At 48.6% G+C, this 14,218-nt stretch overlaps 1 long non-coding RNA gene across 3 annotated transcripts; it reads left to right on the top strand.

The window, feature by feature from the left end:
• Positions 1-2,222: 2,222 nt before the first annotated feature.
• LOC118516483 lies at positions 2,223-4,249 on the top strand. Of its 3 annotated transcripts, none has more exons than XR_004907899.1 (3): positions 2,223-2,747; positions 2,927-3,037; positions 3,109-4,249. It is a non-coding gene; the product is annotated as an uncharacterized LOC118516483 (long non-coding RNA). The 3 variants fall into 3 exon arrangements; XR_004907897.1 differs by having other exon boundaries at positions 2,223-3,037; positions 3,109-3,231; positions 3,318-4,249; XR_004907898.1 differs by having other exon boundaries at positions 2,223-3,037; positions 3,109-3,253; positions 3,318-4,249.
• The last annotated feature ends 9,969 nt before the right edge of the window (positions 4,250-14,218 follow it).

Raw genomic sequence — 14,218 nt, 5'->3', positions numbered from 1 at the left:
TTTTCTTTTAAATTTGTTTTATCATCAAATATTTTCTTTTCCACTCTTAACACTTATCATTTTTATTATAGTAGTTAGAAACATATTATTTAATTGTATATATTTCACTTAGAGTTTTTGGTTAGGGTTAGGGTTATCAAAAAGGTTTTGCTAACAGCAAGCACTGCATCTATGTAAAAATATTATCAATATCGGATCACTATTTTTAGAAGTCTTCTTTTGAAGTGATACTTAAAATATTTTGAGCATGATCACTATATCCATTTGCTCTTGTAGAATTGGTTCACGCGTTGTAGTCGGTGAAGTGAAGTTAAAGTTCCTATAAGTTGTAAAATTGTAGTGTAATTTAAAATAATGTATAGAAAATGAGAAATAACAAATATCACACGGTTCAAGACATTGTTTTATTCTAAGGTGTGTTGAACCGGTACAAATATAATTTCGTCTTTACAAGAGGTTGCTAATGCCACTAACTTGCATCTTACATTATCCAAGTTCGTGTTTTCGCAGGTTTCAGACAATGTATTGACGTATCCTTTAAATACACAAATTTCCTTCGAATCAAAAGGATAGTCGAACACATTTAACATTAATCTTTTGTCCACTAATTAGAACGTTGGCGTTATCTGTTGAGGATTCTTTCTCTACTGATTGAAATTTAACAATAGAATCATTCTTCGTCAAAAACCACCCATTTCTGAAATAGTTCTGCAGTATGAAATTTGATCGCACAGTTAGTGTTATCAAATTTCCACGTTCCTTAATTGTAGGATTATTTGTTTCACACACAATACGTGGCATATCAAATTGCTCCATCTCTGATAGACGGTTGTTGGCCTGTTCTAAGTTTTTCCATCCGCTTCGGAGCAAGCGCTTCAAAAATTGAAGATGATTTTCAAAGGGATAAGTGGAAATCGTTGCAAGCGGACAAAATCGAATTACTTCTTCATACACATGGTGAAGATTATGCACGTTACTGCTGATATATCGTGCTCCATAAATTCTATCAAAGTCCTTTACAAATGTATCAAGTAAATTCCTGGCTTAATCCCACTTCTCTCTGTACACACTTGACGAAAGAATTGTAAAAGCACAAAACAAAATAATGAAATGTTGATACATCTCATCGCTCAAATGTTGCTTTAATACAACAATGCCAGCGTAATTCAAAAAGTAATGAAATTCAACGCCTTTCCAAAAGTGCAGATATTTGATTTGACGCAACTTTCGATGCATTTCTGAGGGAAGTTGTATCTTTGCTAAAGCCGTTGAGATTTTGTCTGATTGTGATTGAGACCATCCTTTTGTCCCAAGCTTGCCGTCTCGCCAGCCTTAAAGAAGGCGCTTCATTATGCCAAGATGGAACAAATTTAGAAGATCTGACACAATAACGTTCTCGATCATATCAAACTTCATCAAATCCAGCAGTGGTGTTGGTGTTTTGTGGTGTTTTGGATATGCATTATTTCGGAAACCCTGATCTGTTCGTTTGGGAGCATTCATGGTTGGGAATACTACAGTATGGCCAGCACTGTTGTATTCACCAACAACAGTGCATTTCGAACATCCTTCGTATCCTGTGTGTCCAGCTACGCCTAAAATGTAATGTAAATATGTTTTTAGTGCAGTACATTTTTACATTCTACAATAATGGTTTGTATTATAAGAAGAGTTGTGTAATATTTAATGCAGTTTTTTTAGTTTTTTAATTACCTTTTATAAACGATCTTGCCGGAGTGTCAGCAACGCTGGCACGCAGCTTAACATTTACTTGTTGCCCTTGTATCGCTTTACCATGAGTGATGAGGATATTCAACTCATTTACTATTGGCCGAAGAAACTGCTCAATGCTGTCTGGCTTTTTCAGCCCGCAAAATATGGCAGCAGTCATAATTGGTGCTAGTGGTATTTCTTCTATTTTAAATAAAATCGGCCAAAACTGCATATTGCTACTGTTATGCAGAGGCAATCCGTCGATCGATAGTGTAAGCGACAATTCTTTCGTAGGAAAAATGCCGAACGTACCCGAACCGAGCGCACGCGCTCACTCTCTCGCTCTGCTGTGCGAGTGCGAACGACCGCACAAAGCGGAGACGGCAAAATGCCGGTCTCGTCCGGTCGTTTCTCGCACGCTCTCTGACTGGCCGATCGTTTCGGCCTAGACCGCTCCCACTCGCGTTGACGCGTTGACGTGTTCGTGGTTGCGATGACGGCTTCGACGTCGGCCGACATGGAATCGCGATGGCGATCTGCTCTCTCGTTGCGACGTTGGCGTTCGCATTCACGCTTGTTGGCCGACGTCGGGCTAGCTCCTCCTCTGTCGGTGGTACACGCTTTCCCAAAGAAGTAAAAATGCGGTTTTCGGGTATGTTTTCGGCCTTTCTTTCGTACTCGAAACGGCGACCGAAAATGTGTACGAGATACAAAGACTTTTCGGACGATAGCCCGAAGCCGACCCGAACGCCGCCGAATGTTTGATTTTCGGCGTTTAAAACCGGTTTTTCGGTGCGGCAGACGTGGTCGGACCACAAAAGAAAAAAACAGCTCTTCCCCCTCTTCTGCCCTCGACAAAAATATATATTTTGCTGCTCTCACGCTTGCTCTCGCTATCGCTTTTTCCATGTACACCATTGTTCACATTTTTAATTCGCTCGCTCTCATGCAGGTGTACGCGTCATTCTGTTTAACGCGCCTTTTCTTGTTCGTACTTGTTCTGGTGAAGTTGTCATCCTCAGTGTTTTTTTCCGGTGCGTGTTTTTCTATGGAAATTTAGGAAGAAAGTTTTGGATTAGAAGTTGATTATATACAATTCAAGTGTTACCTGTTCTGAATCCTCCGCGTTACCCGTTGAGCTATTGCAGCCTTGGTATCGTGCTCCGTTACGAGAAAGGTTTTATGAAGTGTATTGTCAATTTGTTTGTTGCAGCAAAATGTTTAACCAGACCGGTGCGCAAGAAGAAGAGCGAGCAGAGCAAAACTCTAGTGCACTGAACAACCGAAAAAGTACATCTCCGCAGTCTCCGAAATGTTCTTGAAGGTAACGTTGAATGTTATAATGCACATAATTTTATTTAATTACAATTTTTACCTATGTGTTTCTAATTTTAGATCAGTGATGCACTGGGAAGGTTATTAATCCCGCGCCATAATTAAACATTTTAAGCGTTTTGGAATTGCCACCCCTTGCTCCGCTTCATTATTCCCCTCCGCAAACGCCTACCAACTCTGGTGGTATGTTTACGCAAGCGCTACGGTGGAGCTCGAATGTACTAAAATTTAATTTAAAATAATATAAACTATATGTCATAATGTTTCAGAAACCAACCCATCTACTCAACAACCCTGTTCACGTAACAGTTTTTCGGTTCCGGCAGCACAATTCGGTATGTTTCATCAAAGTAAATATTTTACATTGTATTTAACCTTATATCTTTTATCATTTCCTGTAAACGATGACATAAATAACGATGGTAGCCTCTTTACTAATGGTAAGAAATTTTACTGACAAAATATATAATTTTATCCATCACAATGCTATTTTACATTAATTATTTGTAGCACCGAAAAAACATAAAATATGCACTGAATCGAATACGACTAATAATGAGTTGAAAATTCTAATTGAGCAATTCAGTGCAAAATTACAAAAAAAAAAAAAGATGACAATTTCGCTATCGTCAATGAACGTATTAACGTTTTAAGCAGTCGAGTAGATTTTATAGATTCAAAAATGGATGTAGTCATTAAAAATTCTTCACGCGTTACATCCCTTATGGATGAAGTTGTAGCGGCAACTCGTCGTCGGGAAGGCTTGTTTCCCAGGACTGATTTTGAAATCAGCCCAATCGATTCCGAAGAAGATTTTTTTAAATTTAATGAAGAACTTAACGATCCTGAATTTAATAGCAAAGTAGTTAGATGGATGCAAGTGCAAATCACGCGTGCAGATGTGGATAATCGTCTGCACGACGCGATTGATTTGCTGTTTTCAAAACCTTTTTTTGCAACATTAAATTGGAGTGGTATCAGCAAAACTGCAGGTGTTAAAAAATTAGGTTTAGTTAATTTTCAAAACTTTTTAGATTTATTTATTAAAATAGGTAGCAATAACAATTTAAAATCCAATCCAAATTACATTTCTTTCTTTTTAAAAAATAAGTTGAGGAATGCTACGGACCGTGTTAATATACAAAGCACTAAACGCACATCGTGCCACACAGTGAAACGTTCGTAGTATTCCTCAAATTTATTTTCTTTTAAATTTGTTTTATCATCAAATATTTTCTTTTCCACTCTTAACACTTATCATTTTTATTATAGTAGTTAGAAACATATTATTTAATTGTATATATTTCACTTAGAGTTTTTGGTTAGGGTTAGGGTTATCAAAAAGGTTTTGCTAACAGCAAGCACTGCATCTATGTAAAAATATTATCAATATCGGATCACTATTTTTAGAAGTCTTCTTTTGAAGTGATACTTAAAATATTTTGAGCATGATCACTATATCCATTTGCTCTTGTAGAATTGGTTCACGCGTTGTAGTCGGTGAAGTGAAGTTAAAGTTCCTATAAGTTGTAAAATTGTAGTGTAATTTAAAATAATGTATAGAAAATGAGAAATAACAAATATCACACGGTTCAAGACATTGTTTTATTCTAAGGTGTGTTGAACCGGTACAAATATAATTTCGTCTTTACAAGAGGTTGCTAATGCCACTAACTTGCATCTTACATTATCCAAGTTCGTGTTTTCGCAGGTTTCAGACAATGTATTGACGTATCCTTTAAATACACAAATTTCCTTCGAATCAAAAGGATAGTCGAACACATTTAACATTAATCTTTTGTCCACTAATTAGAACGTTGGCGTTATCTGTTGAGGATTCTTTCTCTACTGATTGAAATTTAACAATAGAATCATTCTTCGTCAAAAACCACCCATTTCTGAAATAGTTCTGCAGTATGAAATTTGATCGCACAGTTAGTGTTATCAAATTTCCACGTTCCTTAATTGTAGGATTATTTGTTTCACACACAATACGTGGCATATCAAATTGCTCCATCTCTGATAGACGGTTGTTGGCCTGTTCTAAGTTTTTCCATCCGCTTCGGAGCAAGCGCTTCAAAAATTGAAGATGATTTTCAAAGGGATAAGTGGAAATCGTTGCAAGCGGACAAAATCGAATTACTTCTTCATACACATGGTGAAGATTATGCACGTTACTGCTGATATATCGTGCTCCATAAATTCTATCAAAGTCCTTTACAAATGTATCAAGTAAATTCCTGGCTTAATCCCACTTCTCTCTGTACACACTTGACGAAAGAATTGTAAAAGCACAAAACAAAATAATGAAATGTTGATACATCTCATCGCTCAAATGTTGCTTTAATACAACAATGCCAGCGTAATTCAAAAAGTAATGAAATTCAACGCCTTTCCAAAAGTGCAGATATTTGATTTGACGCAACTTTCGATGCATTTCTGAGGGAAGTTGTATCTTTGCTAAAGCCGTTGAGATTTTGTCTGATTGTGATTGAGACCATCCTTTTGTCCCAAGCTTGCCGTCTCGCCAGCCTTAAAGAAGGCGCTTCATTATGCCAAGATGGAACAAATTTAGAAGATCTGACACAATAACGTTCTCGATCATATCAAACTTCATCAAATCCAGCAGTGGTGTTGGTGTTTTGTGGTGTTTTGGATATGCATTATTTCGGAAACCCTGATCTGTTCGTTTGGGAGCATTCATGGTTGGGAATACTACAGTATGGCCAGCACTGTTGTATTCACCAACAACAGTGCATTTCGAACATCCTTCGTATCCTGTGTGTCCAGCTACGCCTAAAATGTAATGTAAATATGTTTTTAGTGCAGTACATTTTTACATTCTACAATAATGGTTTGTATTATAAGAAGAGTTGTGTAATATTTAATGCAGTTTTTTTAGTTTTTTAATTACCTTTTATAAACGATCTTGCCGGAGTGTCAGCAACGCTGGCACGCAGCTTAACATTTACTTGTTGCCCTTGTATCGCTTTACCATGAGTGATGAGGATATTCAACTCATTTACTATTGGCCGAAGAAACTGCTCAATGCTGTCTGGCTTTTTCAGCCCGCAAAATATGGCAGCAGTCATAATTGGTGCTAGTGGTATTTCTTCTATTTTAAATAAAATCGGCCAAAACTGCATATTGCTACTGTTATGCAGAGGCAATCCGTCGATCGATAGTGTAAGCGACAATTCTTTCGTAGGATTCTTTATGGTACTGTAACACAAATAAAATGAAAATAGAATATCTGTTGTCTCATCGACTATCAAGTTATCCTATTGACTCATCTGAAGTAATTCAAAATGCAGTGTTTGATTCCTCGATACCAGAATTGACCGCCGCCGACCTCTGATATCTCGGAGGAAGCATTCTTTTTCGTTCCAAGCAATGTTTTAGCGGTGGCAGGTACTTTAATATTTGCCTTTTTAAAAAGTTGTAAAATCAAATTAATTGATTGGTGCGTAGCGTTAGTAGAAAGCGCCCAAAACTGTATGCCATCTACGATCGACATATTTTCCAAGATGTTATTTGCTGTTGTATTGCTTTCCTCGCGGTCACTATCATCACTACAGTCATCTCCCGGGTTGAGATAGTCTGTCTCCAAATAATCGTTGTGCTGTTCTTCAGCAAGGAAAACTTCTTCTTCTTCTGCTGAGGTTTAAAAGAGACATCAATTTTATAAACGTTTTTTGTCTAATACACAATACTTATCATTTCGATTCGAACTTGACACCTTTTGAACACTGATTGTTTCCAATTTTACATATATTTTTGCGCGACGATACAAATTTCCGGATTTCATTCCATGTTTGATATTCGACATGATAACCTTTTAGGTACACTCTTTTTGATTAAATAGTATCACTTTTTCTAAAATATTTCGCAAACCAGAACAACCTTTTTATCGCATCAACACAGAACATTCATTGGCAAACCGCACGCATGAAAAACTAAAATAAAGTAATCTTCCAGACTTAAAAGAGAGAGAGAGCAGGTAATTAAAACCCTTGTAAAAAGCGCGTGCTCGCGTCCCCCACACTAGAAATACATATAATCACGCATACATACATGAATCTAGAACAAAATCGCGAGAGGGGGAAAGAGTGCGTACTCGTACCACCGTCGCTATGCATACGGTTGTAAGCGTACACGCATACATCCATACGCCAACAGAGAAATCTTAAGAGTGTGTTAGTTATCCGCCGAAAATTTCTGGTTGGGTATATTACATGCTTATCGGCGGGAGGGAAGGTTAGCTCCACTACAGCCGTGCGCTGCAATGCGATGTGGTCCTCCACACCGGATGCAGCTAACCGTACTGCTAGAGCTGGCCGCCCGATGGCCAGGAGCTCCGCATCGGATGCAACAGTTGCTGCGATCGGGCCCGACGCAGTCCGCTGCCATGTGCCCCCTCTCCAGGCACCGGAAGCAACGGCGCTTTGCCGCCTCCAGCCTGCATGATTAAGGCCTCCTCCAGCCGGCACGAGGAGTAATCGATCAGAAGGCGGTCTTTTTGGAGCAGGGCTTCCGCTTCCACTCGCGGTAACCGTACTCTGGCCCGTTTTGTGGCGTCGGTCCTCTCCCATATCCGTAGCGAGGTCACCGCTGGCTCCTTGGCGAGTGCCGCTCTCAGCGCCTCCCGGATTGTTTCCTCCTCCGTGAGGTTGTCCACGTGTTTCAGGACCACCTCCGCCATCTCGGTCGCCATCCCTGGCGGATCCCAGCTCGCCCAGCGGGGACTGGATGCGGCTACACAACGCCGCGGAGTCCATGTCGCGCGCCAGCTCCATCCGAAGGTTCCCCTTCGGCTCCCGTGTCCGGCTCTCCCGGTGTCTCCGACGTTTTCCGTGGGCCTGGCTTGGGTGCCCCCGGCGAGCTCCGTAATGACGACAGCGTCCCTGGCGACAACTCCAGGGGTGTCATCACGACGCGCGGAGACAACCTCCGCTTTTTCGGTTTGATGATCTCGGGGACCACCTCCACCGAACCATCACTCTCCTCCTCCGACATGGCAATGCTGGCCGGTTCGTCGCTTTGTCCAGCGTTGAAGTCGCTAGACTCGTGCACCTGGCCGGTATGCAGCCCGCATGGGTTTTATAGCACGCTGTAAGCTCAGTGCGGAGCTCTTGGTTTGTGTCTCTGGAGAAACTTCCGCTAGTGCCCCATAGAGAGCGCTGGTGGCACTAGGGGGGAATTCTCCCAGGACAACAACCGGGATGACCGGTGGTGTGCCCACTGTCCAGTTGTCAAACCGAGCACGTCACCCTACGCACGCACTCACCGACACAGCCAAGCCCTTACGTGCTAAGTTCACGTGCCCTTAGCACGTGGTATTCGCTTGCTGGTCTAGCGCACTTTAACACACTTTTGCACACTGAATGTTTTTCCCGCGTTGGGGGTAATGTTTTTTACACGATTTCACTTCTGTTTGTAATAAATACACCACACTGCGGCTGCGGGCTCCTCTTCAACCGCACCGAAAGGGAGCGCTACGCTTGCACGCACTTACAACACCACGCACCCTTCGTGGCCACACGCACCGGTGCATGACGCAATGTTTGTGTGCCAATTAACAATGTTTCTTCACTTTTTTTTTCACAAAACTTCACCACGGTGGCGCAAAATGTATGTTCGTAAACGTTTTTAACACTTTTTGCACTTATACTTGTTAAGTTTTCCCGGAAAAACACTGTTATAAAAAAGGAGCTCACGGAAAGGCGTCCGCTCGCTACCTTTGACAGTTCGCCTCTACAAGCTCCACTTCTTTTTTTTTTGCATTTTGTTCATTCATTATAAATGTATAAATGTATCGCCGCGTTACATACATATAAACAATAAATGAAGCATAAACACGCATGAACAAATTATACAACGAATAAACATCATCATTGCCGGCGGCCTTCCCGACGGAGGCACAGCCACCGGCTGCAACGCCGTCCCTAACTACATTTAGTAAGGGCACGCGCCCCGCCTGACTATTAGTTCACACAACATTGAAAATGAAGGACAGAACTTAAACGCCTAACACTAACGAAGCGGGCATGACCGCGGTTCGCCGAGTCTCCATTTTTTCCTATTGCTAACGTATAGTATGTACGCACACACACATGCACATACATAAGTACGCAGACACTTTGATGCTTACGGTGGGACAGAACAAACATCCGCACAGAACGTAAACGAAAAAGACGGACCTGACACTCATAGAGTACGCGCACGCTCTCTCTCCCGCTACTGGTCGGGTACGAACATCCGCACAAAGCGGAGGACGCAAAATGCCGAATGTACCCGAACCGAGCGCACGCGCGCTCTCTCTCGCCCAACTGTGCGAAAGCGAACGACCGCACAAAGCGGAGACGGCAAAATGCCGGTCTCTCCCGGTCGTTTTTTCCGCGCGCTCGCTGACTGGCCGATCGTTTCGGCCTTAACCGCTCCCACTCAGCGCGTTGACGTATTTGTGGTCGCGATGGCGGCTTCAACGTCGGCCGACATTAAGCCGCGATGGCGATCCTGTTGCTCATGGCGACGATGGCGTTCTCGCGCACGCCTGTTGGCCCATCGTCGGGCTAACTCCTCCTCCGTCGGTGGTGCTCTACTTCGACGAGTTCGGCCCGAACGCAATGGCGGTAATGTACCGGTGCGTAATTGGGCGCGGTATTCCCGCTGCCGTTGGTTCCGCCTTAGCCGACGACGAAGTAACACTTCGGCCGATGGCGGAACTCGTTCGGGCCGAATTGGGCGTTGCCTCTCCTGCTGCTGACGGGTGCTGTTGTGCGGCCATGTCCATTTCCCCGATGGCGGATGCCTGCCGTTGCCGGCGTCTTCGCCGTTGGCCAGCGTTTCTGGCTTCACGGCGGACCTGTTGCCGAACGCGTTCCGCCAGCTCATTGGCGGAAACAATCCCGCCAGCGATGGCCGCGTTTTCGGCAACCTGCTGCTCCAGCCACCTTTGCTGTAGGAAGCTGCAGATCCGCCGTGCTGCCGTGGCTGTTCGCTGCCAAGCCTCCGGGCTCGACAGAAGAAAATGCTCCAGCTCATCGGGGGTAATAACGACGCCGTCCGCGTCCGTCAGGAACTGCACTCTTGTGTCGGCGAACCTCGGACAGTGGAACACCACGTGCTCTGCCGACTTTACGGTGTTGTCGGCGCAGAAGGGGCAGGTCGGGGCAAAGGTGAAACCCATAGCGTGGAGGTACTCCCGGAAGAAGCCATGTCCGGAGAGTACCTGGCTGAGGAAGAAATCAACCTCGCCGTGCTTCCTACCTACCCAGCCGGCAATATCCGGCAGCACGCGGTGAGCCCATCGTAGGAACCTGCTCGCGGTCGGATGAGCGGCATCCTGGTCCCACGATGTCTGCCACTGCCTAATGGTCGCCGAGTGCTCTAGCCGCTTGATGACCTCCTTGTCTATCAGCACCCGCCTCTGCAACGCCCGTTGATGCCTGGTATAGCACCGCGCGATCTCGTCCACCTGCAGGTGTAGCGAGACCAATCCAGCCAGCACTACCGCCGTGTCGTAGCCGACAGTGCGGAATGTCCTGGCGACACCTTTCGCCAAAGGTCGCTGCAGCTGCTCCAGTTTCCGCCTGCACCACTGGAGCTTCACCGCCTCCGCCCAGATGGGTGCCACGTATCGCACAACCGAGTCCACCACTGCTGCCAGCAGCCGACGTTTAGCCATCCTCGGTCCGGCGTGGTTGGACATCACGCCGGTGGCCAGCTTCACCACACGGAGTGCCTTTGCGGTGGCCTTCTCGACGTGTGGCTTCCACGAGAGGTGGTCGTGAAGCATGACCCCAAGGTAGCGTATCGCCGGCTTCGAACGGACCTCGACACCGTTGATCACCACGGGCACCGCTGGGTGGCCCCGTCGCAGACTGGAGATGAGGACGATCTCCGTCTTTTCCGGGGCCAGCTGCAACCGATGTTGCTCCATCCAGGCGGCAATCGCTGCCACAGCTTCCTCCGCTACACCTGTCGCCTCCTCCGGTGTACACCCCTTGGCGAGTACTGCCAGGTCGTCCGCGAAGCCGATGACGGATGCACCTTCCGGCAGCTGCACTCCGAACACGCCGTCGTACAGGATATTCCACAGGGTGGGGCCCAGAATGGACCCCTGCGGAACACCTGCCGTTACTCGGCGTGTTACCGGACCGGAGCTGGTATCGTACGTCAGCTCACGGTCGGAGAAGTACTCCTGCAGGATGCTGCGCAGTCCTGAGGGCACTCCTTTGTTCTGCAGCGCCAGTGCTATGGCCTGCCAGTCTGCGGAATTGAACGCGTTACGGACGTCCAGAGCAACGACAAGCAGGCAGCGCTTGTCGCGTCTATTCGTTCGTCCGAAACTCATCGCAGATCTGGCGGCCTCCATCACCAGCCCAACCGCCTGAAGTGTCGACCGACCACGCCGAAAGCCGAACTGGTATTCGGAGAGGAGCGGCTCCGTCGGCATCTCGATGTGGTCGTTCAGGCGGTTAAGCAATACTCGCTCGTACACCTTGCCGGGCGTGTCAAGCAACATCATCGGTCTCACCGATGACGGCTCGCCCGGGGGTTTTACCGGTTTGGGAAGCAGTACCAGCTTCGCCTTCCTCCATTGCCGCGGGAAGCGGCCAGCATTCATCTGCTCCTGGAGGAGCCTCGCGAACGACGTTGGATGCGCCCGGATGGCCGCCGAAAGGGCAGCGTTTGGCAGTCCATCCAGACCGGGCGCCTTCCGAGGATTCAGGCCAGCCGCGATGTCGAGCAACTCCTGCTCCGTTACTGGACTGATGTTGACGCCGTCCGGTTCGATGGGTGGCCCGGCAACAGGGGTGTGGTTCGGGCACAGCGCGTCCACAATGCGCTGCAGAACGGCCGGATCGCGTTCTTGTGCGACGCGGCTCCCTCCGAGCCGTCGCAGGAGCTCCCTCCGAGCCGTCGCAGGAGCTCCCCCTGCCACCTACCCGTCTCGTCATCCTCCAGGTGTTGCAGGAACTCGCTGTACCGGTCCCGCTTACTGGCCCGGATTTCAGCTGTCAGCAGCTGGTCTGCCTCCTGGTGCCGTGCAGAAGCTGTTCTGCGGGCTGCCGTGTCGCTGGTCGGTACCCTGCTGTACCGTTCCCAAGCCAGGCGGCAGTTCTCCCTTAGCCGGCCAATCTCTGGTGTCCACCAGTACGCCGGTCGTCCTGTGTGGCCGACTGACGGGGAAACCTCCGCCATGATTTCGCTGCACGCCCGGCTCAGGGTTCGAGTCAGGCCCTCAGGATCCGTGGCCTCCTCCACGAAGTTGGCTGCCCGCAACGCGATGTCGAACAGCTCCCGGCTGAACTCCTTTGCCCGCCAGCGTCTGCCCGCTGCTCTCACTGCTGGTGCTGCTTCTGCTCCCGCTGAACTCCGGCTCGTAACCGCCGGCCTTTCCCCCACCTCGAAGCGGATGTACCGGTGATCGCTTAATGTGTACGTTCCCAGCATCCTCCATTGCCTTTCGGGGTCCCCGACGAGGTCCTGCCTGCTGATGGTTGTGCTGGCGAAGGCGACGTCCACAATACTCGGGCGAGCGACGCCGTTCCCGAGGAATGTGGCTTCCCTCCCCAGGTTCAGGACATCGAGCCTGAGACCCTCCGCCAGCTGTAGCAGTTTCTCGCCCTTCGTGTTAGACCTGCTGCTGCCCCAGGCGCTATGCCAGGCGTTGAAGTCGCCGGCAAGTAACATTCGGGGGCGCCCTGAGGCGAGCACCTCAATGCGTTGCAGCATTTCTACGAACTGGGGGACCCCGATGCTTGGCGACGCGTAACACACTATGATAGTGACGCCTGCCACGTCCGCCGCCACAATGCCGGGAAAACTCGAGCTCCAAATCCGCTGAACTGGGTGGGAGTAGCCGCTCGCGACAATGGCCACCAGCCTGTCGCGGTCCACCACCCAGTTTGCGTTCCCGTCTGGAACCGAGTACAGCTCGCACATCACCGTAACGTCCACCCGCTCCGTCCGCATTGTGTGGAGAGTCAGGTCCTGCGCACTCCGACTCCTGTTGGTGTTGACCTGCAGGACCTGGAGGTGGCTCCCCACAGGCATGCTTAGCGGCGGGGGGAAGGTTCGCTCCCCTGCAGCCGTGCGCTGCAATTCGATGTGGTCCTCCACACCGAATGCAGCTAACCGCACTGCTGCAGCTGGCCGCCCGATGGCCAGGAGCTCCGCATCGGATGCAGCAGTTACTGCGATCGGGCCCGACGCAGCCCTCTCTCCAGGCACCGGAAGCAACGGCGCTTTGCCGCCTCCAGCCTGGGGGCCTCCTCCAGCCGACACGAGGAGTAATCGATCAGAAGGCGGTCTTTTTGGAGCAGGGCTTCCGCTTCCACTCGCGGTAGCCGCACTCGAGCCCGCTTTGTTGCATCTGCCCGCTCCCAGATGCGAAGCGAGGCCACCGCTGGCTCCTTGGCGAGTGCCGGCATCAGCGCCTCCCTGATCGTATCCTCCTCCGTGAGGTTGTCCACGTTCTTCAGCACAACCTCCGCCATCTCTGTCAGGACCCTGGCGGATCCCAGCTCTCCAAGCGTGGACTGGATGCGGCTACACAGCGCCGCGGAGTCCATATCCCGCGCCAGCTCCATCCGGAGGTTCCCCTTCGGTGTCCGCTTCCCTATGCGGATACAGTGCTGGACATCCTCCAGGGCCGGGCTCGTCCGGATGGGTCTATACATCTCCGCGAAAGAGCCCCCGGTGCTGGTACCACCAAGATGGCGTCTGGTCGTCGTCGCTTGGTCCGCCGGTTCGCCTGTGCGGGGCGTTGACTCTTAGCTGCAGGTTGCGGCCGCTGCCGCTGCTGAGGTGCAGCTGAAGGCTGGGCCTTTTGCCGCTTCCCAACAACCTGCCATCCACCTACCAGGGCATCACGGTAGGATTGCTGCTGCTGGTTGGTTTCCGGTGCCGGAAAGTCGTACGGCTGCTGCAGGGGCTGGGACCGCTGCCCGTGCCCGCTCCTCGCCCTCGTCTGCTCCTCTTCCTCTTCAATTTCTCTTCGCAGCTGCTCCTGCAGTTCCAGCATGCGATGCTGGGCAGGACCCTGCGACTGGCGTGCCTCGGCTCTCTCTCGTTGTTTAGTGCGCCTAATCGTCCTTTTGCTGGGCCCGGATTTGGACTTGGTAGTCGCTTGGCTTCCCAAGCGCACGCCAGTCACTGAGTC

The sequence above is a fragment of the Anopheles stephensi genome, unplaced genomic scaffold (assembly GCF_013141755.1).
Source record: "Anopheles stephensi strain Indian unplaced genomic scaffold, UCI_ANSTEP_V1.0 ucontig300, whole genome shotgun sequence".
Taxonomy (NCBI): Eukaryota; Metazoa; Arthropoda; class Insecta; order Diptera; family Culicidae; genus Anopheles; species Anopheles stephensi.
This window is presented reverse-complemented; position numbering and strand designations above follow the sequence as displayed.